Genomic DNA, 17384 nt, shown 5'->3' with positions numbered 1-17384 from the left:
GCTTCTTGCCAGCTTTTCTTAACTTAAAGTAGCCCACCTACCTTTTGCCTCTGCTTTTCCTTTTCTTACTTCTATAACCTTACTTTTTCATTCTTACTCTGTGGCTGGATGGGTGGCTGGCTCCTGAAGTCGTCCTCCTTCCTCTCTCATTCCTTCTTCCCAGATTTCTCCTTCTATATATTCTCTCTGCCTGCCTGCCCTGCCTATTTTTCTCTCCTGAATCACCATTGGCCATTCAGCTCTTTATTAGACCATCAGGTGTTTTAGACAGGCACAGTAACACAGCTTCACAGAGTTAAACAAATGCAACATAAACAAAAGTAACACACCTTAAAATAATATTCCCCAACACTACATTCTAAATATTTATCTTTATGCCCACAAATAAATGTAATTCTCACCCTTCCTCAAGAAAATTTCTCCTTGTGACAGATAAACCACAACTGATCAAATGCAGAGTTGTGGAACCTAGTCCCATCAGACATCTAAAACTCCTACACACAAGGCTCAGGGATCATTTCCAAAGAGGAAATGGAAATATTGAAAGTGTCAGAGGAACAGGAATTTTGCTGTGGGGTTGTCTCCTAGAAATGTCAGAGAAGGGGCTGGAGAGATGGCGCAATGGTTAAGAGCACTGACTGCTTTTCCAGAGGCCACAGGTTCAATTCCCAGCACCCACATGGCAGCTCACAACTGTCTTTAACTCTAGGACCCAACATCCTCACACAGTCATACATACAGGCAATAAATACATATAAATAAATTTACAAAACAAAAAAGAAATGTCAGAGAAGCTACACTCTTATGTGGCAACCTAAACGTGAACAAGAAATGACACCAAGAGACATACTAACATAGACGAGAGAATGCTCATGAGGCCTCAACCCTAGATAAAGAACTACAGGCAGCAAGGAACACTGAGAGAGGGATAAACAGTCTTCCTCGGGGAAGAGCACACTAACTGGTTATCCAACACCAAATGGTAAGCCTGAAAACATATATACGTGTGTGTGTGTGTGTGTGTGTGTGTGTGTGTGTGTGTGTGTGTATGCCTGAGCAGGTCACATTTATATATTTACATATTTAGAACTGTGTATATGTAACAACAATTTAAGAAAAGAGATATGAATTTGAAAGACAGCAGAAGAGGAGGTTCTTGGAAGGAACTGGAGGGAGGAAAGGGAAGGAGGGATGTGATGTAATTATATTATCTCAAAAAATTAGATTAAGAGCTATTGATTAAATGGCTGACCAATAATCAGAAAGTATCCTGCTTGTTTGTTTTATAACCTGGAACTCATGGGTCTCTTATACACACATATACATGTACAGGCAGATCTTTGTATGCTCGTTGAAGCTCTTTTTACCGTATCTCTAGTGTCGCTCTTCCCAAATGTTATAGAGCTGGGATCTCACAATGTTTTTACACATTACCTTCTTTTGCTTGTTAGTGACCACATAAGCATCTTCCATGTTTTCTCATGGCTGACAGCTCACTTATTTTTCAGACCAAGTAATAATCATTGTCTAGATGTGCTATGAGTCAATCAGTTACAAACCAAAGGAAGTCTTGGTGGCTTCTAAGTTTTGTCAACTTCGAGGCTGAGTCAACCTCATATCAATATCTTTGCCCAATCTTTAGTACGGATGCAAGTTTTAAACTCCCTGTGTAAATACCAAGATAACAGATTGCTGGGTCAAATGATAAAAGAATATTTAGTTTTATAAGAACCTTGCATTGAAGTCTACTCTATCTGAAATTAATATAAATTGTTCTTCTATAAATTATTGTTAGCTTTATATATTTTCTCCATTCATTTAATTTATATGTGTCTTTAAATTGAGTTTCTTGTACACAACATACATTTGGGCCTTGTAATTTTATCTGCTCTGACAACCTCTATTATTTACTTAGTGTATGTGAGTATTAATGTTTAAAGGGATTGTTGTTACAGTTGGATTAATACTGCCTTATGTGTTACTGCTTTATATTTGTTATTATTTTTTGTTCCTACTTTTGTCTTCCACTCTTTCATTGAACTTTGTGTTTTTAAAATAACATTGTATCTGATTCAATTTTCTCTCCTTCCTTAGCATATCTACACTTAATTTCTCTTCTTTAGCTTTTGCATGGAAGTTGTAACATAATGTATAACTCATCCAAGTCCACTTTCAACTAACACTATGTTGTACAACAGATACTGTGACTACCTTATAATAAATACTTTTAATTCCTACCTCCCATCCCCATCACTAATTTTCACTTACAGAAAAACCATGTGTATTGGTCAATTTTTCACTGATATTGCAAAGTTCCTGAGATGGCGTAAGAGGAGAAAGATTTCCTTTGGATTTGTTTTCACAGGTTATGGTCTGTGGTCACTGGCCCCATTGATTTGGTCCTCAGATGAGCTAGAATATCAAGGCAGAAAATGAATGCATGATGAAGTAAAGCTGCTCTTCACTGTGTGGCAGCCAGGAAGCAGAGAGGAAAGGGGAGGGGTCAAGGGAAAGATACAGGCTCCAAAGACTACACTAATCTACTTCTTCCCAGTAGAGTCTACCTCCTAACATCCCATTCAACTATGAACTTATCAATGGGTTCATACATTGGTGTAGTTAGCACCCTCAAAATTAAATGTTTTCTCAATAGGACCAGCAGCTGCTGACTAACCCTTTCACACAACGGCCCTAGGGAGGAAGGAACACTTCATAGCCAAATGATAACAAATTTATTTTATTTTATTTTTCTGGAGCTGAGAACCGAACCCAGGACCTTGTGCTTACTAGGATAACAAATTTATAAATGCTTATATGGATACACATCCACATAAGTACACATAATATGTATGTTGTTGCTGTTATTATTTTCATCAAATTAGTCATGTTAATACAAAAAAAATAAAGTTAGTACTGTAACTTCATGTGTTCCTTCCTTGGTGTTCTCCCTTTCTTTATGAAGGTTTGAATTTCTGATCTGTATTATTTATTTTCCTGTAAGGAAGATCTGGGTGCGACAAATTTTTTAGGTTTGTCTGAGAAAATCTTTATGTATCCTTCAGTTTTACAGGATAATTTCAAAAAGTATAAAATTGTAGTTCAGTAAAAGTTTAACCTTTCATTTTATTTGTTTTGAGGGGTGTTTGCTTGTTTGTTTGAAGAACAATGTCTTACTATGTGGCTGAGAGTGGCATCAGGCTCACTTAGTAGCCCAGGCTAGCTCAAATTCCCCATCCTCTTGCCTTTACCTCCTGAGCGTCAGGTTGTAGATGTCAGTCACCACATCCAATCTGTCTCAGCACTTTTTAATTTTGTTTCATGAGCGTTGGTGTTTCACCTGCATATATGTCTGTGTGAAGGTGTGTCAGATCCCATGGAACTGGAGTTACAGACAGTTGTGACTGACATGTGGGTGCTGGGAATTGAACCTGAGTCCCCTGGAAGAGCAGCCAGTGCTCTTAACTGCTGAGCCATCTCTCCAGCGCCTTGTCTCAGCACTTTAACTATCCCACTCTACTCTCTTTTGTTTTGCATGGTGTCTCACAAGGTGAATGAAACTCTTCACCTTGTTCCTCTATTGGTAAGATATTTTCTCCCTTCTGGACTTGTTCAGATTTAGTGATTTTCTTTTTAACTGCCACCTAATATGCCCATATACTTATATATGACATTATCATATATGATAAATTGGCATTTCTATCTTCTCAAATAATTATCATATCTATGGATTATTTTGGAGACCTACAAAGGTTTCCTAGTGAGACATAAACTTGCTTTAACTAGCCGGGCTGCATTAGACCAAGTGCATGGTTACTAGGTGATTGGAAGGGTCTACACTTGGCTGAGCTAGGGGAGGTCCTTGCTCCGCCCTTTGGCATTCCCATAAATAGTCCTTTGGAAGAGGCAGAAGGGGCTGGTGGATAAGGATACAAACCCTCTCAAGGCTATCCCGTGTTTCTATCTGTTTCTCTGTCCTCTATCCTTCTACCTCTATTTTTCTACCTCAATCTCTTATCCCTCTCTCCTCAAGAGTACCCTGGGGGAAAAGTGGGGGCTGGTCTCCCACAGATTATGAACATCCAGCGTCATCTCTTCTAATTTTTTAAAATATGGAATAGATTGTGGACAGTAGTGACCTTGCTGTGTTATAGAACCTAAGAACTAACACTTCCTAGCTATTGTATTGGGTATAAATTACAGCATTCTGACTTTATCTTGTATTTTCTATAGTGTGGAAATAACACTCCACAAGTGAAGGGTTTGTTCTTGTTGTTGTTTATTTTATTACGGGGAAGGAAGAGTGTTTATTTTCTTATCTGCTGTTCCTTCCTCTGCCTCCTTCTAATCATCCTTGGATAGTTAGTTCTACAATTTTCCATCTTCGTTGTCTTTGTTTTTCAGGTTGGAAGGGTCTCACGTGAAATTACCTCAGACTCATAAAATCTTTCCTCGAGTCATGTTTATTCTTCAGATAAGCCCGTCAAAAGCATTGTTCTGTTTCTGTCACAGTATTTTTGTTTTACTTTCCTACTTTTTTTTTTCAGACAAGGTTTGGCTGTGTAGCACTGACTGGCCTTACACTCAAGATATTCTTGCCTCTGTCTTCTGAGTCCCGAGATTACCCGGGGATCCTGCTAGGCCAAGCCCTGTTACTGTGTTCTCATCACGGGTGCTCCTTTGATAAGATTCCCCTTCCCTGGCTGGCACTGCCCATCTGCCCCCGCCTCCTGCCCCCTTCGTCCATCAGAGCTCCCGACCCGTAAGTTATTGTTTTCATTCCCATTCCGATCCCTCCAACGCCCTGCCGTGTCTGACACTTTGGTCTGTCTCTTCAAACCACGCTTTTATTCGGTTTGATAAACCTTGCATTTTGTTTTTTCTTGATAGCTGGACATAATGCACCAGTTAAAGGGAATGGCTGTACGGCCTTGAAATGTGGCATTAAGTTACAGGGAAGCAGGCACATTCGGTAGTCAGATAACTAGCATTTGATCTTCAAAGTGGGAATGTGGTGCTGCACTGAGGACTGTAGCACGATTCTTAGGGGGTCTTGTTAATGAAAGCAAACCTGGACCCAGGTATTGGGGAGAACGCTGAAAGATCAGAGAAACAGAACCAGCCACAGCTAACCTCACCTCGCCAATGCCTCAGCTGATCTCGTTTCCTCAAACTGGAAGCCGCTGAGTCCTCATCCGGAATGAATCTCATCTGAACTGCTGCTAAAGCCTAAAAGCTTAACCAGGCTGTAGTTCCTGGTTCTCACACCTTTTATACCTTTCTGCTTCCTGCCATCACTTCCTGGGATTAAAGGCGTAAGTCACCATGCCCAGCTGTTTCCAGTGTGGCTTTGAACTCACAGAGATCCAGACAGATCTCTGCTTCGGAATACTAGGATTAAAGGTGTGTGTGCCACCATTTTCTGGCCTCTATGTCTATCTAGTGGCTGATATATTGGGTTACAAAATATCACCACAGAGGACTTTACCAGTTCTCCTCAGTCTCAGAGAGGCAGGACAGTAAGAGTGTTCTGGACATGTATATATACCCCCTTTCCCACATAGAAGGGCACAGATGACTGGAATTTGATATTCTATCTCATAGGTCAGGTAGGATCTGATAAAATTCCAGCAGACTAAACTTGAGGAAACTAGTTAGGTTTCTTAGGTCTCTCTCTCTCTCTCTCTCTCTCTCTCTCTCTCTCTCTCTCTCTCTCTCTCTCTAGAAGAAACCTTGTTGAGAACAGAGTTCTCTGTTATATTTCAAAATTATCTTTTCTCTGCCCCTTGTTGGATAAATCAGTTGATTTTCCTCTGATATGTACTTACAGAACACAGGTCCAAATCCTAGAGGATAATAGCAGAAATAATAGCAGAAATAGGAAGTCTCTCTCGGACTAGGGCCCCCTCAGAATTGTGCATGTTTAGCCTCCAGCAACTCATCTGTGTAGTGGTTTAAATGAGAATAGCCCCATAGGTTCATAGATTTGATCCTTGGTCCTCAGGTTATGGAACTGTTTAGGAAGGATTAGGAGGTGTGGCCTTGTAGAAGGAGGTGTGTCACTGGGGTCAGGCTTTGAGGTTTCCAAAGCCCGTGCCATTCAGTCCCAGCTAACTTTCTTTGCCTGGTAGTTGTATCTCAAGATGTGAGTGCTCAGCTACTGCACCAGTGCCTCCACCCACCTGACTGCTGCCAGGCTCCCCGACATGACAGTCATGGATTCTAACCCTCTGCAACTGGGAACCCAAATTAAATGCCTGCTTTTAGAAACTGACTTGGTCGTGGTGCTTTGTTATAGCAATAGATATCAACTAAGACCGTCAGCCATGATGACATTTTCCAGCCCCAGCTCTGGTCCCTGGGTCTGTTTCTACACAGAGACCTGCCCTCAGGTGAACTGTGTCTGTCCAGGTTTGGGGACAGTGGTTAGTCCCAAATTCTTATCTCTCTTACAGATCTGAGAAAAACTGTTCATTGTTTATAATTTTATCTTCTTACTTGACATTAAAATCAATTGTCTTCTGAGTTCCCTGCATATATATAACCAACATATTTGGGTTTTATCTAAATATTATTCAGGCATCAATAACTGTTTACTGATTAAATAACCACTTCCCTAATGTCTTAAAAGTAGTCAAGGATCTGAGATTTACAATCTTAATTATTTTTGGTGCATTAAAATTTAATAAAATTAAAACTTTAAAAATGATATCTATGAATACCATTTCATTCATTATCTATAGTTATATATTTTTATTTATGTTTATTAAAAATATTATGGACACATATAAACATATTCATATCTGGAATTTTTTTTTGAGTTTTTTTGTTTTTGTTATTGGGTTTTTTGTTGTTGTTTTTCAAGACAGGGTTTCTCTGTGTAGTCCTGGCAGTACAGTACTGCCAGGACTGGTCACTCTGTAGAACAGGCTAGCATTGAACTCAGAAATCTGCCTTCCTCTGCCTCCCCTGGAATTTAAAAATAATATAAAAATAAATGATAATGACTCAGAAAATCCACCTAGGAGATTTAGAAAGTTTAAATTGAAATAAATTTAACCTTGACCCTGTTTAAAACAACGTTGTGGTGACATTCTTTTTTTTTCTTTTCATTTTTTAGGGGAGAGCACAAACGCAGGTCCCCAATTCCACAAATTATGCAGTGAGTTCCCCGCATTTGGGGAAATCTCAGGGGTGAGCAATGGATAAGCCTCGCCCTGGAAAAACCATCTTCGTTATCATAGTATCTCCCCTGCCAGGCAAGACATTATTTTTACATGATATAAAATTTAAAGCCTGAGAGCTGGACAGTGGTGGCCAATGCCATTAATCCTAGCACTTGGGAGGCAGAGGTAGGTGGAGCTCTGAGTTCAAGGCCAGCTGGATCTATAGAGCAAGTTCCAGGACAGCCAAGGTTGTTACACTGAGAAACCCTATCTCGAAAAATCAAAAATAAAACAAAAAGAGAGAGAGAGAGAGAGAGAGAGAGAGAGAGAGAGAGAGAGAGAGAAAGAAAGAGAGAAAGAAAAAGAAAAAAAAAACTTTAAAGACTGAATCATGCCAGAAATTTCTTTTTTACCTTGAAATTAAGGCCTTTGTTTTCTTGTAACCATGGTAACAAAGGCCAATCAATAAATACGCTTTTCAAGGTTCACAAAATAAACACAGAAAGTTTACCAACACTTTTATCAATTAGCTCTTCTGTCTTATTTGAACTGGATATTCCTAAAATGAGGACGCAACAACCGGATGCTTGTTTGCTCCCCAATTAATCTTTATGATTTTGCAAGACAGATAAAAACAGAGAAAGAAATGGAAGAAAAGGAAAGAGCTTACAGCAGACATAAAATGACTGCTGTGCAAGGTTATTTGTGCTCTCTCTCTGTAAAGGGAAAAGAAATTTTGTTGGAAAAATACCTGTTATGAAATGCACACGTAGCCCAATTGTCATCAGAGAGGCTTCTGCCCGAAACTGATGGGAGCAGATGCAGAAACCCAGGGCCAAACCTAAGGCAGAGAGAGAGAGAGAGAGAGAGACAGAGAGAGAGAGGAGAGAGAGAGAGAGAGAGAGACAGAGAGACAGAGAGACAGAGAGACAGAGACAGAGAGACAGAGAGCCCAAACTAGAGATCTCCATGGGGTCCCTCCCCTTGGAGCTTGTGGGACCCCGAAGAAGAGGGAGAAAGAATTGGAGGAGTCAGAGGGGTAGAGGACACCAGGAGAACACAGCCCACAAAATCACCGAAGCAGGGCTCACGCTTTGAAGAGGAAGTCACGGAGCCCTCGTGGGTCTATGCATAGATGACCTGAATATATGTCATGGTTGTTACCTTAGTGTTTTTGTGGGACTCCTGACAGTGGGAGTCGGGGTGTCTCTGACTCTCATGGGACCCTTTTCCTCCTATTGGGTTGCCTCACCCAGCCCTGATAAGAGAGGGTTTGTACCAAGTCTTACTGTATCTTGTTATTCTGAGTTGGGTCCGTATCCCTGGGAGGCCTGCTCCTTTCTGAAGGAAAATGGAGAAGGAGTGTATCTGGGGGAGAGGGAATGGGAGGGTGGGGTGCTGGGAGAAGTGGAGGGAGAGGAAGCTGCCATCTGGATGTAAGGTATGAGAGAAGAATTTTAAGAAATGGGAAAAAACAACACGCAAGAAAGTGTAATTTTGTTTGGTTTTGTTATTGTTCTTTTAGTTTTTTCAGATAAGGTCTCACTGTGGAGCTCTGGTTGTTCTGGAACTTGCTACGTAGGCCATGCTGGCCTTGAACTGCTAGAAGCCTCCTGAGTATTTAGGTTATAAGTGCACACCATCACCAGCTCGAAAGTTTTAGTATAGCTAATTTAAAGACTAATTTGGGTTCTGCCAATTTTGTCTAGCTATGCCATGGGGGAAAACCAGCATTTTATTAATCTTCAAAATAAGTATATAAATAGGATGTCATATACCTAAATGAGACATTCTTTCTTTTGCTTTTGTTGTTGCTTTGAGACAGGGTTCTGATGTAACTCAGGCTGCCTATAAACTAGCTAGGTGGCTGAGAATGAGCCTGCACAGCCAAGCTTTCTGCCTTCCTGAGTGCTGAGTGGGATTCCAGGCAAGTGACATTATACCAAGTTGGGTTACTGCTGAGGGCTGAACACAGAATTTCATGTGTGCTAGGCCAAGCTCTTCACCACCTGAGCTACATCTCCAGTCCTCATGGTCTCTGTTTCTTTCTTTTAGACAGTTTCCTCACAAGGGATTTCTGGAAGGGACAACCTTGTTGAAAGTAGGTGAAGGACTATTGTATTTTGTATTTAGCCTTGGTAGGGCTGGTAGTTAGGCAGATAAGCATGTAAATTAAAACTTGAAAATTGGAGGAAAGTGAATGTTAGACACATAACAGGAAGTTTTTAGCTGAAATGATCTTGAGAATGCATTTCCTAAAGATGGTCCTTGTGTAGCCCGGATCCACAAAATAAGGTAAAATATACTTGTCACCAAACACAAGTTGGATAAACCTGATTCCAAGCAGAGGAATTAAACACAGCACAGACAGAAGATAAAACTAGTGAGGAAGTCCTCGTATAATTCTTTTTTTTTTTTTTTTTTTTTGTTTTTGTTTTTCGAGACAGGGTTTCTCTGTGTAGCTTTGCGCCTTTCCTGGAGCTCACTTGGTAGCCCAGGCTGGCCTCGAACTCACAGAGATCCGCCTGGCTCTGCCTCCCGAGTGCTGGGATTAAAGGCGTGCGCCACCAACGCCCGGCTCATATAATTCTTAATAGAGAGACTCGAGGCATAGTTGATCCAAAGACATTTGTCCAAGAAGGCCTTCTGACCCTCTTAGTTCCAGCTCAACGATAAACACCTCTGCCTGGCCTCTCCCTGTAAATCTTTCGTCTAATAGGTAACCAGACTGGCAAACAGACCGTTGGAAAGACTTTTAGAAAGCTAAACAAACAGTTTCGTCAAGAAACAGAGGAATTCTGATTAGCTAGTGACAAGATCCTACGAGACCTTATTCCTAGGGGGTCGAAAAATGAACCTTGCCGTGAATAGCCATGACAGAAAACTGGAGTTTAATTTGCAGCTTAATTCACTGTAAACTTACCTCTCAGCTTTGGGCCAGGTGGCCTCAGTCAGGAGGATGCGCAAGATTTTAGATGCCTGAATTAGACAATTGAGGATCCTCATCAGCTGCAGCAAGGGTCTCTCCTGAACCCCCTTAAAAACTTCATTTGTGTCAATGGCTTACAAATGAAGACCACCAGGAGCACATAATGGGGAGAGGTAATCCAGTACAGGCCATGAACGTATCCACTGCAATGAGGGGGCCAGGCTGCAATGTTACTCAGCTCCTGAAGGGAATAGTTGTTTTAACTAGCCACCTAGCTCTGTGGTTTAAATATGTGTGGTAGCGAGGACGCCCTGAGTGAATGCCTACTGTGACATGGGCACAGCCATGTTAAGGACTCCAATGCCCCAGACAAATGGGAAAATGTTAACCCACCCTCCTACCCCTACCCCGCCCACCATTCCCTGGTGAGGCTCAAAGTGATGGTAAAGCCTTCCTTTGGTCACAGAGTAGATGTTAATAATGTATGCAGAAACTGTCCACTATAGCTGTCTCCTCACCCCTACCCTATGTTTTTGGCTTGAAGGCTGCTCCTCTACAGAGTCTGCCTCCTTGTTCAGCTGTATGTAATGACCCTGCCTCCTTGTTTATCTGTATGAAATAACACCGCCTTCTTATTCAGTTGCATGCGATATCCAGCCTCCGTGTTCGACTGTATATAATAAACAAGCTGTGCTTCTTGGGTGCTTTCTTTTTTTTATTGGAGGGCCTATCCTAGCTTTTCGATGCGTCTGTATTTTTGTTTTTTCTTCATTGCCTTGTTGCCCAGTCAGACCCATCCCTGGAGCCGTGCTGGACGTGACAAACATGCTTTGTCCCCTCTGAAATCGTACTGAAATTTGGCCCATGGTGTAACATTGATAAGCAATAGTAAGACCTTTACTAGGAGGCTTGTTCATTAAAAAGAATTAGTGCTGACATTCTGGAAAGGGATTTCAGTAGTGAAGTGCTTTACCTCTTATCTGGGAATCTTGCTTTTGTTATCACCCAGGAAACTGGCTGACTAACTTGTCAGCTTGCAAACACCATAAAAATCTCAGACCTTTCATAGTTCTGAACTAAGAGGTGGCAATATTTTTCTGTAAAAGGATAATTAACGAGTGTTAGAAGATTCATGATCTACAGATGGTTTGTCTTTTTCTTCCTCTGTTTTAACTTTCTGTATTCTTTCTTTTTTCTTCCTTTGTTTTGAAATAATCCATTAAAAATGTGAAAAAAATTCTTAGCTTTCAGATCACACAAAAACACAGCACAAATGGTATTTGGCTAATATGGTTATTTGACTTTTGTTTTTTGATGTACACTTATTAAACAAAGTAGGTTGAGTCCACTGACTGTGTGCTAAAGGAAGACCATACATTATATGTATCAATGCACATTTCTGTAAGAGAATGTAAAATTGGACTTGCTCAGTTTGTGCTTATGAGCTAAGAATATAACTCAGTTGGTAGAATACTCTCCTAGTGTGCACAAATTTCTGGGTTGCATCCTCAGTACAACACAGAGGGCCTAGTAGCATACACTTGTAAGTCCAGGACTCAGGAAGCAGAGGTAGAAAGATCACAAGTTCAAGCTGGAAAGACGGTTCACCAAGCTGCTCTTCCAGAAGACCCAGGTTCAATTCCCAGCAACCACAATGCAGCTCACAACTGTCTGTAACTCCAGTTCCAAAGGATCTGGCACCCTTGTACAGACATACATGCAGGCAAAACACCAATGCAGGCAAAACACCAATGAATGTAAAAGTCAATAAATCTAAAAAAAAAAAAATCACAAGTTCAACGACATTCTTGAGGCCAGCTTGGGACCCTGTCTTTATTGATCCATCCATTTATCAATCAATTAGTCAATACAATTTGGAGTTTGTATTACATGATTAGGGGGAACATTATGTTTCAAATGTGGTCTGCGTGTATTCCCTAAGGATTCACTTGTTAGTTATATGGTCCTAGTGGAGTGATGTTAAGAGGTAGTAGAACATTTAAGAAGATTTATGGACTGCATAGTCTCATTCACATCTTCTTCTTTGATTTTTTAAAAAAAATTGTTTGTTGTTGTTGTTGTTGCTTTGATGTTTTTTGAGACAAAGTTTCTCTGTGTAGCCCTGGCTGTCCTAGAACTCACTCTGTAGACCAGGCTGGCCTGTGCCTCCTGAGTGCTGGAATTAGAGGCATGCACCACCCCCAGCCCAGCTTACATTGTTTTAAACTGTTAAAGACATTCTTTCCTAAATATTGTACAAAAAAAGATGAGCTGGCTGGTGTATTTAAGTGCTAGAGCATATACATAATAATGGCTCAATCACCAACACTAAAAAGAAAGGCAGAAAGGCAGAAAGAAGAAAGAAAGAAAGAAAGAAAGAAAGAAAGAAAGAAAGAAAGAAAGAAAGAAAGGAAGAAAGAAAGAAAGAAAGAACATGACAAATTATGGGTAGATTTGGCCCCTGAGTTATCGTTTTCTATATCTAGCAGGTATGAATGAATAAAGAAATAAATGAAGCCAAAGTTGTAATTAGAACAGAATTAGGGGTGACTCACAGTGACCATATGTAGGTGTGTTCAGATATACTTATTGAACAGTCTTGTTTTTGTTTTTGTTTTTTTGGTTTTTTCGAGGCAGGGTTTCTCTGTGTAGCTTTGCGCCTTTCCTGGGACTCACTTGGTAGCCCAGGCTGGCCTCGAACTCACGGAGATCCGCCTGGCTCTGCCTCCCGAGTGCTGGGATTAAAGGCGTGCGCCACCACCGCCCGGCTGAACAGTCTTGTTTTATCTTGTTCCATGACATCAACCTGTGTTTTGATCTGACTGTTGATAGCATGAAATTATTTCACAGAAGAATATCATGGTCCAGCTGTTTTTGCCAGTTCAGATGCTGACAGAAGCTGCCTTTCTCCTGCCTGTGAGGAGGTAGAGGACCAAAGTGATCTACCTCCATTGCCCTATTCAATTTACCCTTTACAGGAAACAGCTGGACAGGTTTTTGACTCGTGCTTGACCCTTATAAGATAGTGGTAAAGTGGGGCAGAGGAAGAAGAGGGACTGATAATCAAATCTGTTTCATCATTCTTCTTTTTTTAAAGATTATTTTTGTTTCATTTTGTGTATATATGTGAGTGTCTGAATGTATGTTTATGCATGTATGTGTACTTGATGCCCATACAGACCAGAAGAGAGTGCTGAATCCTTGGTTCTATTCCTTCTCAAAGGACAAATTGTCCATCATTAATTAGAGACCTATTACCTGTGGAGAACAAGAATGATGTGATAGCTGCAATCGTGGCATCGGGGAACCATCAGATCACTTCAATTAAAGGCACAGTCCATCAAGTGAATAACTGTAGCAAGCTACCTAGCCCTTTGGTATTTTCTATTCTTTATATATAAAATGAGAGTGTAAAAGTATTTGAATGTGTTCTCCAAAGTCCATGTGTTGGAAGTTAATTCCCAATATGCCCACATCCCCATCCCCCCATGCATGGGTTCTTGTTTCTTGTCTTCTCCTGGGGATGATGCAGCAAGAAGCTTCTCCCCAAATGCCAGTGCCTCATACCGAATTTAGCCTACAAAACCATAAGGAATGAATCTATTTTCTTCATAACTGATCCCAATATAAATAGACTGATAGTAACACAAAATAGACTAAGACACTATTGCCCGTTAAACAAATTTTTATATGTATATGATTCAAATGTAGGATCTAATACATTAATAAATATAAATATTCTATTTGGGTACTGGTGAGTGCCTTTTCCTTAAAAAAAAAAGTTTTTCTTTCCATACTTTATCCTACATTCTCCTAGGATTCCCAAAATAGGGTAAAAAACACAATTTAAATAAAAAGAGAATTTCTTAAGTTCTTATTTATTATTAGTGTATGTATATACGTATATGTGCACGATGTGTATGTGTGTAGGGGTATGTGTGTGCCATGGCACTCATGCGGAGGTCAGAGGCTAACTTAAAGGGTAATCTCTCTCCTTCCGTGACAGAGTTTAGGGACTGAACTCAGGTTGTCAGGTTTACATAGCAAATGCCTTTACCTGCTGAATCATGTCACTTGCCCAAGAAATGTTTTTACTTTAGTTAAAAATTCCACTTGAGTCAGTGTTGAAACTCAAAGGGATTAGGGGGTGAAGAAGAAGGAGGGAAGGGGAGAGAAAAGGGCGAGGGGTGGGGGGAGAGATTGTGCTCCAAATTAAAAAAAAAGGAATGTCTAAAGGTGTATTCTGTCACTGTATAATGTATGATCTTTGTATGCTTTGTGTGCGTGCGTGTGCGTGTGCGTGTGTGTGTGCGTGTGTGTGTGTGTGTGTGTGTGTGTGTGTGTGTGTGTGAATGTTGGGTGTCTTCCTCCTTTAACCTTCACTTAGTTGAGTCTCTTACTCAACCTGGAGCTTGCTAATTCAGCAAGACCAGCCGGCAGTGAGCTCAGGGCAGCCTCCTGTCTCTGCTTCCCCAGTGCCAGAATTCCAGGTATGCACGTCTGCTCCTCCATGCCTAGCTTTCCACACTGGTGCTGGGCATCCTAAGGCAGCTCTTACAGCATGACAAGCACGGTACCAAATGAGCTCGCTCTCCAACCCAGTGTGTAGTCGTTTGTAGACCAACATCTCTGGGTTACGTTCTCCAGTCTCATTTATTAGGATTACAGTATTATGTCCCTTGCAGACTAGATCCTGATCCTGTTTGTTGACTTCCGTAATTAACTGGTTTGGAATGTCAGGAAAAAATTTGTAATGAAAAGTAACTATGGACTTAGTATGAAAATACTTTGGAACAAAGCAATGAGAAAAATGCTACAGTTTCAATTTCATATATTTTAAACTGAATCCTCAAATTTGTATATTTGCGGTATTTGGAGGTAAAAGCTTTCGGTATTCTTAACGTCTTCAGGGTGAGTCATGTTATCCCCCATCCGTAGGGCAAAAAGAGCCAAGGAAAGAACACCCTGCCCTTGACTTGACCCCAGCACCCAAGACTTGAAATCCCACCAATCCCCGAGCTTGCCCCAGAATCAAGTCACAACAACCCACCAATCACAAGCCACCCTGGAAATCCCTGCACCCCACCCCCATCCTATATAAGCTCTGTATTCTGTTCAGTTTGTTGCCACTTCCCTCCCTAGGGGGGCGGGGGCAGCCACCCTCGAGGATTCTTCCTTCCCAATCAATCCCTTGAGTGAGGTTTGTTGAATGGTGTGACACTTTTGCCAGAGTGGAGCCAGTTGTGACAACTTTCAGCAGAGCGGAGCAGAGCTGTAACACTTTTCCAGGGTGAGCAGAGCGGAGCAGTAACAGTTTCACTGGGGAATCTATCCCCTGCTGGAGAAGCTTTCCCTAGAGCTGAGCTGTGAGTTGCTACACTTAGAGTGATTTCGTGATATTCCTTAACTCCCAGCTCCCAGGGTGCCTTGCCATCAGAACCACCCCCAGAAGAACTGGTAGCGTTTTTTTTTTTTTTTTTTTTTTTTTTTTTTTTTTGGTTTTTCGAGACAGGGTTTCTCTGTGTAGCTTTGCGCCTTTCCTGGGACTCACTTGGTAGCCCAGGCTGGCCTCGAACTCACAGAGATCCACCTGGCTCTGCCTCCCGAGTGCTGGGATTAAAGGCGTGTGCCACCACCGCCCGGCCTGAACTGGTAGCTTTTTAAGAAAAGGAACTAAGGCTTGGCCTGCCTGGCCCATGGATGCTCTGTATGTTTGATATGCTTGAGTATGTGAAAACACTTAAGGAGGTCCTCTCCAGATGTTGGCCAGCACTTGTTTGTTTTTTTGAGACATAGTTTCTCGGTGTAACTGTCCTGGTTGTCCTGGAACTCTCTTTAATCCTAGCACTTGGTAGGCAGAGGCAGAGGCAGAGGCAGGCAGAGCTCTGTGAGCTCCAGGCTAGCCTGGTCTACAAAATGGATTTCCCCTCTCCCCTCTCTCCTTTCTTCCTTCCCCTTCCACTCTCCCCACATGGCCCCCAGCTCAGCCTGGTCTTGTCTACTCCGGACTCTCCCAGATGTCCCTGCCTCTGACTATGCTCTCCCACATATCTACAATAAACTTTCTCCTCCACCACACCTGGGGCAGTCATGTCCTTCCCTTTTTATTTTTATTTCTTCTTTTTTCCCAATTTACATTTTAGTTTATTACAGTTAACATTAGAAGCAAGAACACACATGTCCTGGCTAGTCTTAATTGTCATCTTCATACAGATCAACTAGAGTCATCTGAGAGGAGAAGACACAGTTGAGGGTTACCTAGGTCAGGCTGTTTTTTGGCATTTCTGTGAATGATTATCTGATATAAAAGGGTCCAGCCTATTCTGGATAGCAGCATCCCTTAGGTGGTCTTGGGCTGTGTCAAAAAAAAAAAAAAAAAAAAAAAAAAAAAAAAAGCATGAGACAATGATCCAACCAGAGTGAGCCAGCAAGAAGTTCTCCAGCTTCTCTCAGGCTGTAATCTTGAAGTATAGCTGAATAAACCCTTCCTGCCTCTATGTTCTGTTTGGTCAGAATGTCTTATCACTGCAGGAGAATCAGATTAAAACAATATAAAAGGACAACTGTAACTTACATGTGTTCCACAAGGGCTTTGGAGGGGTTGTGGGGGAACAGGCAACCTGGGGTCACTGGCCCAGAGCCCTGTCCTTCCTCTTGGCAGCCTAGCTTGGTTATCTCATGCTCAACTATAAGTCCTTATTTATCTTTCTCCCTGTTCCAGACTTTGCTGCATTAACTCTTTTTTGTTTGTGCTTCTCCCCCCACCCCCCAACAGGGTTTCTATGTAGCTTTGCACCTTTCCTGGAACTCACTTGGTAGCCCAGGCTGTCCTCGAACTCACAGAGCTCTGCCTGGCTCTGCCTCCTGAGTGCTGGGATTAAAGGCGTGTGCCACCACCGCCCGGCTTGGTTTTTGTTTGTTGTTGTTTTTGTTTTTTGTTTTTTGTTTTGAGACAGGGTTTCTTTAGGAGCTCTTGCTATCCTGGAACTCACTCTGTAGACCAGGCTGCCCTTAAATTTAGAGATCCACCTGCCTTTGCCTCCCAAGTGCTGAGATGAAAAGTATGGGCCACCATGCCCCATTTCTCTTAATTTCCTTTTTTAACCCCAGCCTCACTGCTACATATGCGCAACTTTCGGGATTCACCCTAGGCCCATTCCCCTCACGGCTTACAGAGACATAGTTCCTCCATCAGTGGAAAATTATTCCGAGCACAGGCTCTTTCTTTTCCGGTTACAGTATGTTTTTAGAAACCATATATATTTCATTTTAAACACAAATATATTTTATAT

At 41.6% G+C, this 17384-nt stretch overlaps 1 pseudogene; it reads right to left on the bottom strand.

Moving 5' to 3' along the window:
* Positions 1-7114: 7114 nt before the first annotated feature.
* LOC114703762 lies at positions 7115-7264 on the bottom strand (annotated as a pseudogene).
* Between the last annotated feature and the right edge of the window lie 10120 nt (positions 7265-17384).

The sequence above is a fragment of the Peromyscus leucopus genome, chromosome 15, assembly GCF_004664715.2.
Source record: "Peromyscus leucopus breed LL Stock chromosome 15, UCI_PerLeu_2.1, whole genome shotgun sequence".
Lineage (NCBI taxonomy): Eukaryota > Metazoa > Chordata > Mammalia > Rodentia > Cricetidae > Peromyscus > Peromyscus leucopus.
This window is presented reverse-complemented; position numbering and strand designations above follow the sequence as displayed.